The 20,988-nt window shown below is 40.6% G+C and overlaps 1 protein-coding gene and 1 long non-coding RNA gene across 2 annotated transcripts in view; one reads left to right on the top strand and one right to left on the bottom strand.

Moving 5' to 3' along the window:
* LOC132994457 (zeta-sarcoglycan) overlaps positions 1 to 20,988 on the top strand; it is a 390,284-nt gene that overhangs the window by 89,722 nt on the left and 279,574 nt on the right. The window lies entirely within an intron of this gene.
* On the bottom strand, positions 18,061 to 18,720 carry LOC132985476 (uncharacterized). The gene is made up of 2 exons (XR_009675048.1): positions 18,541 to 18,720; positions 18,061 to 18,463 (listed from the first exon to the last, which is right to left on the bottom strand). It is a non-coding gene; the product is annotated as an uncharacterized LOC132985476 (long non-coding RNA).

Below are 20,988 nucleotides of genomic sequence, written 5' to 3'. Positions count from 1 at the left end.
TTAGGGCTGTCAGCATTAATGTGTTAATCACAATAAAGGTCGGAAATTAACACTTTTTTAAAAGGCAATCATGCTATTTTGTCCCTTTAGGTGCACCGTAGGTAAAGCCAACAGTCTGTTTCCCTGTAGTCACAGTGATGGAAGAGAACGACGCCCAGACTTTTTTATTTATTAACTTTTCTATCCTTAACGAGTTCCCTTTTCAGTGGTTAAGCATGCCATAATAACCTTTGCTCTACCTGAAGTTCATTATTGTCTTTCAAAAGAAAAGCGGGTCTGATCCAAACAGGATGTAAAGTAGCACTTCCCTTGACAGTACAAAAAATAAAAAATAAAAGCGTGATGACTGGTTTTAAATGCTAAATAATGGAATTTCAAATATCAGGATAAAAAATGTTCTAACTGTAATAGAATAAGAGAATAACCAAAGTTGTGATGTGTGGTCCTTGTTAGAGAGCAAGTTGAGATGAAATGTGACGTTCCTGGCCTTGGCAAATAGTTAATTTGATTTCCGTTCAAAAGCTCCCTCTGGGGCATCGAGTGACAGAAAGCACAGCTGACCAGTTGACACCTGCTCCCCTCAGATCTGTGCCAGTTGGTAGCCCCACTTGCTGGACTACACTGGCTCTGGGTTTTTGCCCTTTTTGAAGAGAAAATGTAACGACCGACTCTTCCACTTAGACACAGCCGCCATGATGATCCCCTATCAGCACACATACAGCCAATGATTAGTGGAAAAATGATAAATTCTAAAAAATGTGTTAAAGGGTTAATATCAAATTAAACTATAGCAGTTTGATCTGCAATTTTCTATTTACATAAAAGAATAAAAACATAAGAAACAAACTCCCTCACAGGCACATGTAGCCTATTTACGTACTATTATGTACTATGCAGCCTACTTACACATAAGCCCCACCCCCATCCACCGTCCCACCCGGTGGCACAGGCGTATACTGGAACCAGTAATTGGCACACACACCCTAAAGATTTCAGATGGGACTGGGTGGACTGGGTGGACCTGATTACCCATAAGCCTGAAAAGACTCAACAGAGTCAGAAAGATGTAATGAGATGGGCAGGGAATTCCAGAGGAATCGACGCTATGGCCTCAAACGCACGATTACCACGAGTCTTAAAATGTGTCTGTGGGACGGACAGCAGGTGTAGGGTGTTTGACCTTAGTGAACGCGTGGGTGAATACAGGTGAATGAGTTCTGACATGTATTCTCGGGCCTGACCATGAATGGCTCTGAAAGTGAGGGTGAGAATTTTCAACTGAAAATATCGAGCAGTGTTAATAATAGTTCAACTCATTGCACACCTTTATCTGCAGGTTCATGTAGCCAACATTAAAGGTGCTTTTCAACTTGGTTCAATCAGATGTTGGCCTTGACTGACATTGCGAGTTCACCTAACACATAGAAGTATACAAAGCGTTCACTTCTCTGCATTACTTAACTTCAAATTCTTTAGCAAACAGAAGACGAAAGAATTTAAGTCAATGACACAGAAGAAGGAAGATAAACGATGGGGAATAGCTAAGAAAAGAGCGACTGTGATTCATGTGAGTTGTGCTGCTCTGCATCATCCTGTATTCACCATCAGCTCATGATCTACCACTGCCTCAGACAAGTATGTGTGTGTGTGTGTGTGTGTGTGAGCACTTTATATTGCGTCGACTCTCCGAGGAAATGGTGCCAAGGTTTGGATAAGGATATAGATAAAGACAGGGAAGATGGGGTTGTAAATCACACAAACACACAAGGCACCACATGCAGTTCGACCTTGACTCCGGCTGCTCCCCTCCACCTCTCCTGAACATGTTGTGTATTATTCTCCCTCTCCTGCCGCTCCTGGAAAACGATGCCTATCTACTTTACAGCAGATAACGGAGAGCACACAAGAGAGGAAGACAGGATGGAGAGAGAGAAGGAAAGAGGAAGAGATAAGGAGTGTGTGTGTGTGTGTGTGTGTGTGTGTGTGTGTGTGTGTGTGTGTGTGTGTGTGTGTGTGTGTGTGTGTGTGTGTGTGTGTGTGTGTGTGTGTGAAATGAAGAGAGAGAAATGAGAGTTGTTGTAGCTGGAGAGTAGGAGAGGAGGAATGAAACCGAGAGGGGTCTGAATAATGGACAAGATATCCAAATAATAGATAGAGAGACAGGCGAAAGTGATGTTCTGCACAGTGTGTCCTACATTTGTTCATTTTGCTGAAGAAAAGTCACAGATAGAAATCTATTGTGTGAATGTGAGTTTAGTCTTCACATGTGTTTGTGTGTTTACCGAGGAGGTCTCATAAGCATGAATTCGGGAAAATCTGTAAGCAGACTGGGTCCAACCCCAGCAGCAGCCTCCGCTATTGAAAAATAAAAACTGCAGTTCCTCGAATGTCCACTTGAGGCTGGCTGCAAAATCCCAGGAATCCCTGTTAGGTACCATAATAAAATGCCAATTGTAACAGCAGAAATAAACAAGTTTACAGCCTGATTCAGAGACGAAATTTGGTATCAATACCTCATTTCTGTGTTGGTACTCACTCAACGGGGGTAAATGTAAAAAAAAAAAAAAAAAGCTATTGTTTTGATTTTTAGAAGCCTAGAGTTATTCGTAAATTTGCATGATGGAGGCGTGGTTGGGTTAACAGGTAGACAGTAGGGTAGCTGTTGGCTAGGTGACCTAAGACCTCCCTCAGTCTCAAATTAGATTGGCCAAAATACAGAAGGTCAGCATTTCCAATTTGGCGACCGCCATCGCTGGGCTTCAAAACTCCTTTTCAGAAGTCACTGAGACTATACGTCCATGTTTTATGAATTTCGTGGTCCAACCTCATCCATTTGGGTGTTACCAATAAAAAATCTTTTTGTCTGTCAAAAATGTCAAACACCTATAATTGGATTCATTGATTTGAGGTAGGAGATCTGGGCATAAGGTCATGACAAATGTGTGTTTTTGTGCCTTTTTTTAGAGACTGTACAGTGGATAGAGTTTGAAATCAGAGAGAGAGAGAGAGAGAGCGAGGAGCTACATGCGGGGAAGGAGCCACAGGTTGGATACGAACCGGCTCTTGAAGGACTTAAGCCTCTGTACATGTACATGCGTGCAGTAACCACTAGGCTACAGACGTCCCAGGAAGATTACTTTTTGACTAAAGTTGAGCAAAAGATGGTCACAGACTTTTAAATTGGGTAAGACTAACAGTTCTGGCGAAGTGTCCTTTCTATGTCCTCTCCAGGTGAGCTCCTTGCTCTATATTCATCATAGCTACAAACCCCATAGCAGTTTTTCCCCCCCTGACCCTGATGATAGCACATCAGTATGAGGTACAGTATGTCCTGGTAAAAAGTCAAAGTGTTCCTGAGCAAGGTTTGGGAGCACATACGGTGTTTGTGGGTCTGTTGGATCCTTGTTGCAAAGACATGTTAAATAATGTCTTCATGTCCTCGTGTTCTCCCCTGCTGTGCACCAAAGTGGCCGCTGCAGCATAGCCGCCGCTTATGGAGGCACTCAATTATGTAAAGTAAATGAAATGACTAACAGTGCATGATATTGCAATCAAAAAACATTGGAATCGTGTTTGCCCTTCTGCATGCATGTGTGTGTGTTGCATATGTATGTGACCGACTGCCTCCTACACTAGCTCTAATAATAAAGTATCATCCTCAGTGACTCATTCTAACGCCAACTCTGGCCCGCTGACTCATACATATCATACAACCGAAGCTCAAGTTCTTCCTCACTTTAAAATATTTCTAACTTATTCTGACCTTGAGTATTATTCCCTCAGCTAAAGGTGCTGTGGGTTTTCTTAAAGCAAAGTGAGACTAATTAATCAGTAAGTCAATAGTCCCTTGGCTAAAGTAAACCTAGTTTTTTTTTTCTAAATTGGACTAATTTGTAAGGAGTTCAGCAGTCCCCTGGTCAAATCAGTCTGAGGTCGTCTCAAGATAAAATAGTGCAGCTCATTAGGACTCCAATAGTCCCCTGGCTGGGGTGTCCTCACAATAAAATTGGAACTAATTTGTTTGGACTTGAGAGTGTTCCCTTGGCCGAAGCGGCATCTATTATTTCCTTAACTAAAATGGAACTAATTCATTAAGGTTTCAATTGCCCCTCAGCTGAAGAAGATCCGGCCTTTTTGGGGAATGGAGGGGCACTGATTTATGATGACTCAGCTAAAAACTGAAGCGTTTTAGGTGCTATTAAAATTAATGAAATGGTTACTAATAATGTCTCAAGTACAGGCTTCATTCGAAACATCACAGTCATCAATATAGCCACTAAATACTCGAGCAGGATGGGATGACCAGCAGTCATTTTCAATGAACTGGTACAAGAAAAGACAAGATGCAGCTAAAGGTATTTGTAAACTCCCGCGGTTTATCTGAATTTACCATAGACTGTAAATATTAATGTTTGAAGCCTGAGTGACGTCACCCTTCTGTTCCTGCAGGGGGCTCCGGAGGCTCATCGGTAGCCGCCGCCATGTTGGAAATGCTGTCTCACTCTAACTTTCAGTCAACCTAACGACAGGCTGAGAGCTGGAGCTGAGGCGGGTTTTAAGCCTCTTGATGAACCATTACATTGCGCCCACCTGTCAAAAAACAACTTTTTTGACAGTCATGTGTATTTAACTTCCGCTGTTCCTGGAACATCGTCCAAAAAACTGGCCAACACCCAGCCACCACCATCAGACTGTGTCGTCCCCTAAACCACTGCCGTCCTCACTCATGCACAACCTGCTCCGACCTCCACCTCAGCAGCAAGGAAGTGTGGACAGGAACAGGAACGCGAGGAATACAAAGAAGAAATCCTTCCTGCATCTTATCCCATATGATCTTTTGTAAAGTGTCTCGAGATAACTGGGGCTATACAAAGGATTTTGCACTTCATTTCTCAAGACCAGAGGTTGCCGCTTGGAGTTTATCCATTTGTTACACCTCATGTCACATGAATATGACCGAAAAGGACAGTTTTAAGTGTCTAACATAATGCAGCTTCTCATGATAACAAACTTACAGAATACTCACACCTCGCCTGAGAAAAATACTCTCTTTGTTCATTTGTTCACTGTTTAATGATGCATAATCTTTCAAGGTGAAAAAAAAGAGTATAAACACTGAATAATAGAAGCTTTGAGCACAGATAAGTACGCACACAACTCTGGACCCACAAAGCCTGGACCAATAGATACACAAGAATACACACACACAAACTGTGTGGTGCTGACTCATGGAGATTAGAGGAGAATAATAATCCTATTATCCTTGTTGTCTTTCCCCATGTCTTCTAGTACACTCGACAAGAGCAGGATGGATGTGTTCGAGTGTGTGCGTGTGTGTGTGTGTGTGTGTGTGTGTGTGTGTGTGTGTGATTGGGGTAATGTAAGAGCATATGTGTTGTATTAGCATATCTGTGAGTGTTTATGGTCTTGCACAAGTGAATGGCACTTGCATAAATTTGTCTTGTTATTCAATGACATTCAAAAGTGGACGCGTCAACCTTCACATCATCCATTGGTTTTTGAAATGTCCCATTCAGCCTGAGATTGTGCCTGTTGCCTCTGTGGTGCCAGAAATGACCATATTTGGAGGAGAAGGTGGAGTTTGGGACAAGTAGGGGGCTAAATCATCAGCTAATGCTAGCCTGAGAACGCTAGTCTTTTTACAGTAGGGATCATCATCCAATTGCTTTAACTGGGATGCTACTTTTGGTTATGCCGTCAACGTTGTTTGAGGGACCTTAACCTGTTATTTTTAAGTTTATAATTATTTTTAACTCACTTTAAATATTGTCATCATTTAGACATTAAATGATGATAACAAAACATGACGCAGACGCAGCAGAGAAAGGGATACGTGTGCTGAAAGACGTGGATCATTTTGGACTGAGGTGACGATGATGTCATGTAAAGCTTTGTTTGATCATGAAGCCCGATGTTCCTCTACAGCTCTTTTGGCGACCATTGAACTATAAGAATGGCCCTGCAGGCTTGAGTCTCTTTTAACCGTGAGAAATACTAAAGATTAGCATCATTAACACACTGATCTCTGTTATGTAACGTCCGTTTCCTCACTCTGCTTTTTCATCATCATACACTTGTTGGTCACTCCTCTGGATGGAGTCATTTACAGCATGTTGAGACGTAAATTATGCATTATAACGGGGTGATCCGACTTCAAAACTGACACTTGAGAAGACAGTGAGTGAACATCTAAGCCAGTTGGAAAAATAGGTAAACCGCTGTTGTACGACAGTAGATGAGCCTTTCATCAAGTCTCAGTGCTTAAACGTATATGCTCCTGTGCTCAAGTTGGGGTGTTTTGGAAACATCTGGCTAAGATTGCCCACAATGCAAACGAAGGTATCTAATATAGTCTGCTTTTGCATCCACAATATTGCATAATAGGCTGTCGTTCCACCAACCCGAAGTCTGACCGAGTCTCGTCCTAAACTGCTGGCGGTGGGTTTTGTGTCGTTGTAGTTTTGTATGAAGCAGCAGTGACCTCTGCAGTCCATTCAGGCATCTCTGCCCGCCAACATAGTGGGAGAGTAACTGTGTATGTATGTATGTGTGAGCACCTAAAAAGTTCAGTTAGCAACGTTAGCACCAGTGCTAGGTTGGTTACGTCTGCCATCGCACTGATCTCATGTAAACAAAAGTGACAGCGTTGCACACTGACGTCAAAAGGAGGAGAATCCGGCGGTGCGTCTTCAGTGACCTAAAAGGTTGTTTGATTGTGTAAAGAAGACCCACCTACGAGTGGGCTTTGCCTTAGACTTTACAAATTGGGTTTTTCCAACCAGTGGAGTCGCCCCCTACAGGCAATTAGCAAAAAGTCAATTTAAGGCACTTTCACAGTGGCTTAACTGGCCACTTTTCTTTACCACCTCTGTGAGATATTTCCTTGTTGTATTTTTCTCATGATCATGATTTCACCAGTTTAAGCCGTGTCTTATGCCTATAATATACAACTGTAAAACATATTACGCTTTTTCTAAGACCCAAAATAAATGAAAGGTCCAGGTTATTCCCCTCCCCATTGAGTTAAGTCTGAATGTGTTTCCCAGTAGCTAATGGCCTAATGGCTATAGATGAACATATCGGGCCCATAATGTCCATTAGAGTCAATGGAAAATCAATAGTTGTCATATGATAGACTTAAATGTGGGCTCTAAAAGCATCCAAATGTTCTCCCTTCCTCTCTCTCTCATTTTTTCAGCGTTCATCCCCTGCTCGACCCGCCCTCCATCTCCTTTCTCTGTACCACGTTCCTTCTCCCTGTGATAAATGTCTCTTGCCCCCGATGCTCTTTTTTTTCTGCACTGACTGTTTTTCTACGCTTGTGTTCGGCCTACCACACACTTTTTTCTCCCTTTGCTTTGATAGATTTCTCTTGAAGACTTTGTACATCCTTACCGTTTTTCTTTTTCCCTACCCGATCAAAGTGTTCAAGTAGCGTCCATGTTTATCTCTGTCCTCTGCTGGTTGTCCACAGGCTAAATATCCTCAATAGCCCTTTAAAACATACGGCAGAGGGACAGGCAGAAATGGCAGCTAAATTGTCTCATTTTAGACACACACACACAAAACAATTACCCACAAAGGTGCAGCCGGTGATGGCTCACTACTTGACTATTGCAGCTAAGTGTTGACCTATTGACCGTGAGTCCGTGGTATAGCTGCTGATGACTTTATCTTCTACCTCAGTCTCTCTCTCTCTCTCTCTCTCTCTCTCTCTCTCCCCCCGCCGCTCTCTCACTCAATCCATCAATACCTCTCTCTCTCTCTCTCTCCCCCGCCGCTCTCTCACTCAATCCATCAATACCTCTCTCTCCCTCTCTCTCCCCCTTTCTATCCATTCCCACCTAACTCTTACTTTCTCTTGTCTTTGTTCTATTTAGACCGCTGTATCTGTCTTATTCATGAAAACAAAGCAAATAATTGTCGCTGAATTTCTATCTCACCCAATTAGTCCTCCGACAGTCATGCAAAAACGCTCACACTGACCCACATATCCTTCCACAAGCTTTATAGCAGGTAATCTTTATTACACCTAGCCTGTACCTGTAGATTTAAACACAAATTGAACACAGTAGACCGCCTTGTTTCCTGTGTGTTGCATGAACACTTTTATTATTCCTATGTCTTGGTTCCCATGACAGTATGCCTTTAATGGAGATGGTTGCTAGAGCAATTTGATATACCCTATAGTAACTGAAGCAATTTAGCACTAATGCTTCATCTCAAATTGGTGTTTTTTTTTGGTGTCTCTTCATGTTCTTTTGTTGGTTGTTCTCTCATGTCAAATGAAATTGAGTTATTCTTCCACAGTGAGTGGTCCCTGATTCAGTTTGTTTGTCAGTGTACGCTCTATTCAGTCTGCTTGTAATTGAACAAAAGCCCTCTCCACTTTGTTCAAATGCCATACATGTGGTAGACGAGAGTCTTCAGAGGGGATGCTACTTTCAAAATCATGCTATTTTTGGAAAAATTACCAACCCTGCCTTTAATTATGAATATAATCAATAATTTCACCTGGTCTGCTTATTTCCATCTACGTAACATTAATCGCCTCCGCCCGTCCCTCACTCCCAGCAGTACTGCCATCCTCATCAACACCCTGGTTACATCCCGCATTGACTACTGCAACTCCCTTCTCTTTGGTCTCCCTCTCAAGTCCATCCACAAACTTGCTCTTGATCCTGCTCTACTACCCCGATGTATACCAGCACAGTGGGCTGATAGCGTCTTGCAGCACGAAGAGGGTTGGCAATATTTTGATTCAGACAATAAAGATAAAGTTGCTGTGACAGGTTAAACTTTCATATAACAACCCAGTCTCATGTCAAAATGTGTAATACCTACGTTGGTCCATAGCTCAAAACGTAGTAGTTTCACAATAATGGCTCTAAAATTGTGACATGTCTACGTTTCCTTTTCCCTATTCTTTTGTATAGGCATACCTCAGGTCACGTGACTGCCCAGTTTTCCCCTGGCGAAAAAATAAACATGGCGGACATCCCTTCTATTTTCAGTGGAAAATGCAATATTTTAAGATAGTTTGAGGCTTAAGTGTCGTTTTGATAACCTTTCTGGTGACAAATGTACATTTGTCGCCATTTACGGTTCGCAGCTCTAAAAACGGGTTACATCAGACCCTAGACATCAAACTAAGCTCCTATGCAATAAATAATGATTTCTGTTAAATTTTTATGGATGTCTTTCATTACAACCAAATTTAATAAAACGATTGGAACAGATCGATGCAACATTATAAACTATAACATGTAACAATACATAAAGACAATACTGTACAGTTTGTGTGATTTATATGATTTCATAATTTTAATTAACAAAATAATCCTGACGGATTAGATTAATACCAGAAAATGCAATCAATAAAGTAAACGGCCGGTGATAAGAACTACAAACAGGCGCATGACACTGACATCAAATAATGAGGTATTGATTATCGTCACTTGTGAGCAACCTCTTTATTAGATCTTTCAGGGGGTATTTACTGATGTTTTTTAAGGTTGGTTGCAAAAACACAATCTGTGTTAACCAAAGATCCCATTCCAGGAATCTAAGCAAAAACCCATTCAAAAAGTCCATTATGCTATGGTCTGCCAGTGTACTGCTGACATGCGCAATCGTGCAGTCACGCCCACTGTCGGTTTAAAGCCCCCCCCCCCCCCCCCCCCCCCCCCCCTCCTCTCCCTCCGTAGACTCAAATTTTAAATCCCTTTTTCATACACTTATGTTTGACCTAGAACCCCCATATTTTCACCAGTTGTTCGTGAGATTGGGAACTGTCACCAAAACAACTTCCTAGGTCTCTTCTAAGAGATTTTGTGAGCCCACAAGTCACTTAAGGCCCCACTCTCAATTTACCAAACCTTTCACAATTGAAACACTTTTATCAAAACATCAAAAAAGGGTGTTAAAAAGTGTGAAAATGTTCCAAAAGACAGAGGGTCATTCTCCACTATATTCTGTATGCTTTGCGAACAAGACTGATGTTAAAAACTCATTTTAAAGGTGCTTAAAAGAGCTAATTTGACCATTTGAGGCTTGGCAGAGACATGAAGCCTTTTGACCTGTTCAACCCTGTTGCTCTATGAAAGACATTAAACTGAATATTAAAACAATGCCTGATGACAAATTAGATTAACTCTTCTTTAAGGAAAGAAGGATAAAAAAAAAAAAAAAAAAAAAGTACTAGGATGAATTAATATGGACAAGAGCATAAGAGATTTTTACTTTTAGCCATAATTCTAAACCAAGCACTTAAGGCTGTCCTCCAAGCATATAGTTCCCCAGATTCTATGATATACTTACACCAAAACAAACAAACAAACAAACAAACAAACAAACAAACAAACAAACAAAATACAAAAAATAAAAAAACATTTTATGTACTGGGCTCTATGAAAGTATGACTGCAAGACCCCATGCCTATGAAATGAGAATATTTAAGTTGAACGACATACATCGTTGGAAAGGTCTCATCCTGGAGAGTAACATATGTGAAGATGAGGTTTCAACATGACCCCTGTTTTGAAATAATGCCCTTTGAACCTTGACCCAAGGGCATGTTTGAAGGCTTATACCTCAGCAACAAAAGGGGCTACAGACATGGGAATAAGTGTTTTAGAGAGGTCTTGGAACAAAGTATCATGTGAGGGTAGTCAGCTCACCAAAACAACATGGGGAGCTGCTATATATGATTAAAATACATTTTAATAAATGTATCAATTATTTTTTAAATATCTGATAACATAAATGTGTTAACCATCCAATTAAACTCCCCTGTGTACCCTCAATTAAATATATATTACTTCTTAGGTAAGGGAAACTCTGAGATTTGTCTAAAAGACTACAATTCCTCAGAGTCAAGTCATACAGCTTGATACTGAATGGCGCCATAATTGTAGTCTTTTCCGTTTCCAAAAAAAGGTTGTAACTAGGATTATAAAATGCTTACAAAAGATATATTCACTGAATATGTCACGGATCTCGTGTGGCCGAAGTATTTATTGCATGGTACATATATGATCTATGTTAAAATAAAGTACATATATATATATATCAGTTAATTTTGGATATTTTGACTGTTATTCTAGAAACGGGAATTTTGGTAGTTATGTCTGGCGTTGTGCACAGAGGGAACATAATTAGGGTTGTAAAAGATGTATATCTACCCACTATATCAAATATTTACTAAAGCCAAATGGGTTTTGTAAAATAATCTAGACTATATATATTGTAAAAAAGTGATCAAATCAAACCTGTTTTAAAAGATAGTATTAATCTGTCAGGATTATTTAGTTAAATAAAATCATATAAATCACACATGAACTGTACAGTATTGTCTTTATGTATTGTTACATTTTATAGTTTATAATGTTGCTAATATGCATCGATCTGTTCCAATCGCTTTATTACATTTGGTTGTAATGAAAAAAAATGTAACAGAAATCATTATTTATTGCATAGGAGTTTAGTTTGATGTCTAGAGTCTGATGTAACCCGGTTTAAGAGCCACGAACCGAACGTCCACTTCCTTCCGGTTCGTTGTTAATAGCGTCCATAGCTACCACCATAGCAACAGTAAAAAACGTAGCATTCCAACGTTTCTCTATCGAGACCTGAAAGAATCTTCGTAGAAACGAACAAACTAAAGATCATAAACATAAACCGAATGAAGATTATGAAGATACAATGTACATTTGTCGCCAGAAAGGTTATCAAAACGACACTTAAGCCTCAAACTATCTTAAAATATTGCATTTTCCACCAAAAATAGAAGGGATGTCCGCCATGTTTATTTTTTCGCCAGGGGAAAACTGGGCAGTCACGTGACCTGACGTATGCCTATACAAAAGAATAGGGAAAAGGAAACGGAGACATGTCACAATTTTAGAGCCATTATTGTGAAACTACTACGTTTTGAGCTGTGGACCAACGTAGGTATTACACATTTTGACATGAGACTGGGTTGCATATAACCACTCCAACTGAGCAACGAGTAATCAGCAGGTATAAAGATGTTAACCTGCAAAGAGGACGAAAGGCTTGCAATGCTAGCACTGCTAACGTTAGCCACACTCAAAAACCAGTGTGACATTGTTTACCTTAAGAGGCTGTGTTCATCCATGTTTAATCATTTAATGCTCAATTTCCAATCCTTTCTGAGTGTTTTCATGGTGTAAGAGTAGTCGACTAGTCTGAATTTAAATTAGCATTTTGCAAAATTGCATTTGCATTCCCATCTTTGCTTCGCTGAATGTCAGTCAAAAGCCACTCCTGTGGGTCTGGGTCTGTAGACTACTGGAGGGAGAACATATTCAGTTGTTTAATCACGCTGTTATTTACTGAATCACAGTTTGCCTCTTTGTCTCCTATAGAGGCATAGCAGTGTAAACAGTTGCTAACGTACTATGATTATATGATCTGTCTTAACTGTTTAAAGTCTGTCTGTTCCCTTCCTTGATGATCCAGAACATTCAGGAGAGCTGTGTCATTGAATCTGTTGACTCCTCTTTAGGTTTGGCATCAGTACATGTAGCCAATCATTTGATCTCGTGTTTTACCGTCTGCATTGGTGCCCCTGTGCGACAATTTGGCTCGCATGTGTGTGCAGCAGCAGTTGGATAAACATTGTGAGCTGCCCAACATAGTGAGCTGTCCCTGATGGGAGCGAGCTGGCAACAGGGGTTAGTGTTGATTCGCCTCAGTTGCTTTATGTTACAGCTCCAACGGGCCAACCCTCGCTTGGGACCCGGTGGGTAAAAGGGGAACAACCTCCCCTGACCTCCATGTCAAACAGTCTAGACATTACAAACGGTTTGAACACGGGTCCTAGGATTTGTATGGTTTTATGGACCAGCCTGGTGTGTGTTTGTGTTCAGTGTGAGGTAACTTTTTATAGTACCATCTAGTGCTTGTAAAAAGAGGCAGTTTTATCTTCACACTTTGTTGGAAGGTGTTTACTCTTCTGCTCCGTCTCTCTACTTTTTTAGTCTCTCAGCCTCCTCCTTTCTGTCACACACATGCTTCATGCTCTTCTAAATCGTTTTACTATCTGAATACAAAGAGAGGAACATATATGAAATATTAAGCCCCCTTCCATGTAAATATGTTCAGAAAAGGTTAGTTTCAGTTTATTGCAAAAAGCAAAAGTCGTTAGCGAATGAGTTGGCTCTATGAGTCGGCTCTGATGATGGCCTTTTTCCCGCACCGCTTGGCCACATGGACACCACACACTGACTGGATGTTGTGTCAATCTGTGTGCCATGTTACCAATCAGATGCAATAACAGAAAAGCATCAGAGGGAGCGGGGATGATGGTGTGAGACGAGTGGAGCGCAGAGGACACAAAACTAAAAAATAGTTGTATATGGTTTGGTAAAATTACAATTATCAATTTAAGTAAAGTTCATGCACACATGTCAATCAAAGGTTCAAACTTTGCTGAATTAAGCTGATTTAATCAAATGAAGAACCGTCAGAATGAGCCCACTCTTCTTGCTGAGCTGAGCAAAATGAGGTGCACTAATTAAAACTTGGCGATCGTTTTTGCACAACTTTTTACTTAAAATTCACTTGATAAAATGAATGAAACTATGCATGACCATGGGCCGTATGCAGGCTGTAGATGAGTAAACATTTTATACCAAGGGGGGAATCAAGACCAACATTTTCACCATTATGTTGAAGTGTGAACCCGGCTTAGAGCCTGTGTCTACAGACTACACTTTTTTTCCTGGAAGCGCACACAACCTCCCTTTCACAGCACTTCTCACCAGCGCTTATTGTTGCTAGATTACGAAAGTTAACTTCTGCTTCCTTCAGCGATGTCCTTCATTGTGTATCTCGGTGTGTATTACCTTTCATGGAAATATCATCAAGAAAACATGAAGACGATGTAAAGGAGTCGCGTCAGGACATCAGCAGCAGCTCTACACCTGGAAACTGTTCCCTCAAAAAGACCAGTCGGACTAGACTCGTGCCTCCTCCGCCATTGTTGTTGACAAATCTGAAACCAGAAGTCCCGCCCCTTCTTGATTTTGATTGGTCAGTGAGGAAGAAGTGACATTGACGAATCGTCAAAAAACAGCTGACACCGGGGGCATTTAAAAACTCAGGATGGTGAGCGCTGAAAAGACCAAAAAAAAAAAAAAAACGCTGTCAGTGGATGCAGGCCCTTAATTGATCTTTGCACATTCCAGAAACAGTTAAACATTTGTTAAATCCAACAGCTTTCCCTCAGGGCAATAAGGGATGACTTGACTTTTTGAAAAATTTAAACTATCTGAAGGTGAATTTTCAAACGAAAACACAGACATTACAAAAGCAGCTGCTCAGATCGAGAGAGATGTAGAAAATAACTCCTCGGGCCATAATTACAGCCCTGCCTCGTTGTATAGCACATAATGTCCACAGAGGCTTTTATTTTGAGAATAATAATCAAATGGTTGCGTAGAAACTGGCTCCTCTGGGATAATTGATGGATGTACTCTGTTCATTTTGACTGTAAGTTTACCACGCTGCTGCTGAACCTGAAAAGTTCAGGGAAAGCCTCCAGACGACCTGGACGCTGTGACGGTCTGTATTTACTTCATGTATTATAGATGGAGTCAGTTATACAGAACACATCAGGTGGGCTGGTATCATTACCTACCGCAGGGGCAGACAGCAAACGTATCTGCTGAGTAAATATTAGGCTGCTTGGACGGGCATGCAGTGGTTGCCAGGGTAACCGGCCGGTATGGGATGGATGATGGAAACTAGACTGCCATATTTAGAGTAAGCAGCCAGACAGTTTTCGCCTTCTGTGGCGGGTGACTGAGAGATTGATGAAACCACTGACTCCTTGTCAGTGTGTGTGTGTGTTTGAAATCACTTCCCAGTCAACTTGCCAAAAAGGAGAACTGTATATGAACCGTGGCTCTGCTTTTCTCCCTGACTCGTCTCCATGCTGTGAAGACAAAAATCTAGGCCAGGGCTACAGGGGCAGAACAGACGGACCGTCAAGGCTGGTACTCTTTTCCACGGGTCACTCTCCCCTTTATTGGCATGAATGTTGAATGAGCACTAATGGCGGGCCATCTAAATACTGTTCAACGTACTGCGAGGAGCGTTAACTGGTTATGAAACAGACTGGAATTCATCCCGATGCCTCCGTATGACCTACATCATCTAAAAAAGGAGCATTCTGGGTATTTTTTAAATGTCTGCCACCAGGTCGGTGTCAGTTTCATGAATACCTACTAACTTAATGATGATGGTCTCGATATCATTGATGATGATGATGATGGTTGTGATGATGGTTTTTGTTTGATAACGACGACTTATAAGATAGTTTCTATACTGATTAGCTCTCAAGAACTGACATCAATGTTGTGCTTTGCCTCTGTGCAATGCCTGTCAGCACCTGTGTGTCCAATCAGACTCAAAGCTCGTTTGCTCTTACTGACATTGTTCCCTTTTTTCTAGATCCTTGCTTGTGTTGTACTTACTCTCTGATGTACGTCGCTTTGGATAAAAGCGTCTGCTAAGTGAATTGTAGAATTGTAGATGAAGGCATTTACAGCACACAGAACGGAAGTGCCTCTGCTCTTTGTTACCTGCCTTTGGACTATGGATTCAGTATAGCTATTGTGCTAATTCAGACATATTTACATGCATTATGCTGATATGTTGATCTAATAAACAAAAACAGAATAAAGCAGAACGAGAGTGAGGAATGTTTGCCTTTGCATAGTCAACATAGAGATAGATGTAACCTGGTGCAATTTTGAAGAGTTTTTATGTCCCACACACAGACGATACTCGGGCTGTCCATTGAAGAAAAGTTACTAAAATGTCTGTTTTTGCTGTCAGTTATAGTTCTTTGAAGAGTCGGCGGGTCAGACCTTGAAAGAATAGAGTATAAAATGCAGCGTGTGACATCAAGAAGAAAGATCGAGAAAGGCTGAGACCGCCCGACTGCCAGAGAGAAAGAGATAGAAAGGAGGAACTGTAGTGCTCTGAAGGCTGGAAACCAATTATCTACCAACAGTGAATTGTCCTCAGGGACCACTCGAGGACCAGCACTGGAAGATTTGTGCTCACGTTTGTGTGTGTGTGTGTGTGTGTGTGTGTGTGTGTGTGTGTGTGTGTGTGTGTGTGTGTGTGTGTGTGTGTGTGTGTGTGTGTGTGTGTGTGAGGATGGACCATGTCTGAATCTGTGTCTGGACATGGCAGCAGAGGCAATTATAAGTTAAAAGTTCCCATTCAGGATTGTTGTTTGAGATCCAGTCTGGGAGGAGAGAGAGAGAGAGAGAGAGAGAGAGAGAGAGAGAGAGAGAGAGAGAGAGAGAGAGAGAGGAATTTCTGTGTATTAAAGAAAAATGCCGTCAAATTTTCTACACAGTCAACAAAACTATTAAAACGATTCTCCTATAAAATATGGCACCCAAACTGTCATGGCTCACTCTTTTTTATTTTTTTTATTTCTTACTTTCTTGTTAAGTTTTCATTTCCTGTTTTATTTGGTCACTTCCTGTCCTTGAGTGTCTCTATTTCCTGTGTGTATTTTCCTGTTCATATTCCTGGGTTCATGTTTGAGTGTTTCCTGTTTTATTTTGAAATGTTTGCCCCCTGTATTTGGTGTCTAGCTTGACCTCTTGCCCCTGTTTGTGTTTTCCCTCCAGTTTTGATCAAGGGGAAACCTCTGGTCTCGAAAAATGAAGCCAATGCGGAAGTACAAAAAACTGCAGTTCCTTGAGGTTCCGCTTGAGGCTGGCTGCAGAAGCGCCGGAAGTGCCATAAGCCCACAGCCAAAAAAGCCTGTTTTTATCACAGGAATTAACATGTTCATATAACGAGATATATCTGATAAGTTGACGGCCCATTCTCCTCACATTGTGGGGGGGGGGGGGAATTTTGACGTCAAGGAAAACGTCTATGCCCATATAAAGGTTGTGGCAGATGTGATTGACAGCTCTGCGCGCTGCATCTGTCTGTCAGGTCAGGAGGCTAGCAGCTTGATCCGTCTGATTTCTCCTCTTTTTTACTTCGTTTGGAGAGTTTGTTTAACACATATCTGACAACATACACGGCTTGCTGTGCGGTTAACAGACCATCCAAGAAGTTGATGCTTCAGTTTTTTTGGTAAGTGATATAGTAGTGTTATATTTACTGCATACTCATGTGTCGGTATTTATATTTACGGTCAATGGTTTAGAAATGTTTGTTGTTAAGATGTTGAAAATAATGAGTTTGTGTGATGTTAGAAGCTAAAGGTTCAGCTCGGTGGTTAACCACAGACTGTAAATATGGTTATCTGACGTTATGATGAATGTTATACTCCACGTAAATGTCGACATTAAAAAACAAACTTTGTGTAGTAATTATCTGTCAGTAACATAAACTAAACTCAACTCAACCTAATGTGCTGTGTAGGTTATAGAGGATGACATTAACGTTACATGGTCGATGTAGTGTCTTAAGAGTTGTGCAAACTGTTACCAAATAAAAAAGAAAAATCACTTTGTATGAGTTCAGAGAAAATTTAATCTGGTTATTAATATAGTTCTTAATCGTTACAGATGCTCTTACACAGAATATAGCAGTAGAAATATAAAATATAAATAACATATGGAATGAAAATAAGATATAAAGCAATAAGTACAATAAATAGTTTGAAGAATACAGCCAGGTACTGAGCTCATGTTAATAATAAATGAGCTACTGTATGTTCTGTACTGAAGCACAGAGAGTTGGGACCTGTTAATGATTTAAATAATTCAGGTTATATTTGTTTCATGTTAAGATGAAGTACTATCCACAATAAATTGCTTAATTTTTCCTCACACAAAATCTGAGGCAGTTTGATGTGGAATATCATTGTGCAAGTGAGTCAGAGCTGAAAATAGCATGATTATAATAAGGTTTAACTTCTTAACTTTAAATAGATGTTGATTACCTGAATACTGTACCTTTATTGTCTGGGTAGTACACTGTTTAATTTATAAATGTGCTCTTACACACAGATGAATACAGAAAAATATATGAGAACAAACAAAATGATTTAATGAATAACTGATATTTTCTCTCTTTCTTTGCCATCCTGAAGACCCCGCACTAAAAGTCCATGTTCTCCTGGATCCATGTCACATGCTCGAGCTTCTTCAGAATGACTTTTCAACAGTCGAAGTTCTGGTGAGAGAAGATGGCCAGCAGATAAGACGGCAGTACATGAAGGAGCTCCACAAGCTTCAGGAGGAGGAGGAGGGTTTGGACATTGGAAGACTGTATTCATGCTTCAGCTGTTCAAATAAAAATAGATCTCCTCCAAACAACTTACAATCAAACCATTTTCTTCCCATTTTAAAACCCTTTGTCCAGTTTAGATGGGAGAAGTTGATATTATGTGATATTGATCTGGGAAGACTACATTTCTAAATCATTTTAACTGTTTTTATTCACAAGTTATTGATCTTATTTACTCTCCATGTATCTTGATTTAAGAATGGGGCTGTGTTTAAGGACAAATTATGCAATGACTCTGTTCCATCCCATTTTAAGAAATGAACTACATTAGTATTTGGTAAAAAAAAATGTCAAAAGAATAAAAAGTTGTGTAAAAGTAGACTTCCTTCCCTAAGCTATTGAGTTGAGCATTAATGCACATTTTAGTCTTGTCATTTCAAATCTGAAATGTATACTCATAAGTCGACACAGGTCGTTTGATTTGATGAAGGATAAGAGTTATTCACAATAAGGCGTGTAGCTGACCAGCTTGACAGGCGGGTGTGGTGTAACTGTTTGTCAAGAGGCTTAAAACCCGCCTCAGCCTGTGGGTGAGACCAGGGGAGACCTCCCTCGAAGTGAGCTGTTGAAGAGAAGCAACTGAAGTCCACCCCAGAAGAACCAACAAATGCAGATGTTGTTGAGGCTCAGGTTTCTTCCTCTGTCTCTGCAGCTCTCTGGGCACCTCGACGGACAAGTCACCAATAATCCACACTGTGTCTATAGGAGAAATACAAAGGTGTTCAATTAATGCCTCAGACAAGACAACATGTACAGTTAACTACATGTGACAGCTCAGGGTGTTTTTTTGTTATTAGCCACATCTGCAGGAATAATATTGAACAAGGTAGCTGCAACTCATAATAATAGATGCCAGTCTTAAACAAAATGTTTTCTAATACTTAAAGTTTTTGGTGTGAAGCTGACACTGTCCACAGACTCCATGACTTCACAGGGTTCTATAGAAAACAAATGTCTTATAATAAATACTAAATACTTATTTTTCAATTGTCATGTTCACCCACATCACTGTTGACATCAGTAAATATAAGACACAGACATTCCTCTTTTTGTCAGAACAGTAACATGAACTGTATGCATTGTAATATTGATTTCTTCTGGATGTCTCACAGATTTATTTACAGTCTATGGATAAAACTTTGCTAACACTGACAAAGTCTAGTTACTGCTCTGACAAATAACTAATAACCATAGATGTATATGTTAAAAAGTGTAGTTTTAAGACTTTAATTAAATATTTGGGTTGAATATAATTCGTTTTAACTGTGTTGTAGTAAAGTAAAATGTTAACTTATTGTTTATAGAGATAACTCCGGACGAGCAGGAAAGCAGTTTTGGGATGATAGCAGCCTAGCCGTTAGCTATGCTGTGAAGTGGACTGCTAACGTCGAACTGAATGGGTGGAGTTAAGTCCCGCTTTACTGCTGTTGCTAGGTTGATCCGAAGTTAGGTTGAGACTGCAAATTCAATATGGATGCGGCCCTCGATTGGACTCATTTGCTGCCTATGTAACAGACGGGTCAGGGTTTGTCCAGTAATATTTACAGTCTATGGTTTTGATTGCCCTCATTGTCCTCACCTGTGTGTAGTCAGTCTCACCTGTGTTCGATCACCCTGTGTATTAAGGGGGTTCCTTCCCTTCAGGAGATTCCTGTGATTTTTCTTCATGTTTTTGTTGCTCTTCAGTTTGGATTTTTCTGTTGGACTTGAAAGAAGTAAGCCTTGTTTTTGCCTTTTTGGTTAAATAAATTCAGGTTTTCTGCCATTGAATCCAGAACCTTTGAATATCTACACATGTGACACAAAAACCAACACAGCTCCAAAAACGATAATCTAAACTTGTAAAAACTAGCTTGTTTATGTTCCATTGTCAAAATTTAAAAAAGACACCATGCATGAAAAGTCCTGCAGTACAGTTCCAGTTGATCCTGGGTGCTATGATATGAGTCGAGGGTGTTTACAGAGTTTTTTTATTATCATATTGACAATCTGGAGTTGTGAGCAGAGGACGCAGTGTACCAGACACAGTCAGCCTTATTGACTATATAAAAAGCTGTTTATGAGCCCTGTAAACTTCCTTGAAAATAACAGCGCGGGATGATGGGGAAGGCTTCTGTCTGCATATGAATGGAGGGTCGGCTTTGTGTGTGTGTGTGGGAGGCAGAAGGTGGCTTTATTTGTTTGGGCAGTAAGGTGCAGTTGTGTGTGCTGAAGATCATGTCTTTGTTTATATGTAATACGTGCGTGTGTGTGTTTGGTTCTCGGAAACTTTATAATGAAAAAGAGGTGTGAGTGTGTAACACGAGCAGTCTTCATTGCCAACGACAGCAGCCATTTTATTTACAGTGCAGATGGATGGGACGTGACAGCGCCCCAAATGTGAAGCCAAAATATTTAGAGCTCCCCCTGCTGACTGGCTGTAGTACAGATCATAAGCTCCGCCTCCTCCATGTTCACAGAGGGCACATCGAACTATAAAATCAAAACACACATACATTTGATGCTAAAAAATAACACAGGTGTGATTGACAGCTCTGTTGACAAATGAGGCTCCTGCAGCGCTGGGTGGGAACGAGCAGGAACAATCAGAGGAAACATAACAAACACAAACAAAACACAACTGCGAGTGTCTGCTTCAAAGAATTTGATCTACCGTGGACTGTACCC

This window comes from Labrus mixtus, chromosome 2, assembly GCF_963584025.1.
Source record: "Labrus mixtus chromosome 2, fLabMix1.1, whole genome shotgun sequence".
NCBI classification, from domain to species: domain Eukaryota; kingdom Metazoa; phylum Chordata; class Actinopteri; order Labriformes; family Labridae; genus Labrus; species Labrus mixtus.
The sequence above is the reverse complement of the archived record's forward strand: the minus strand, read 5'-3'. Positions and strand labels throughout refer to the sequence as shown.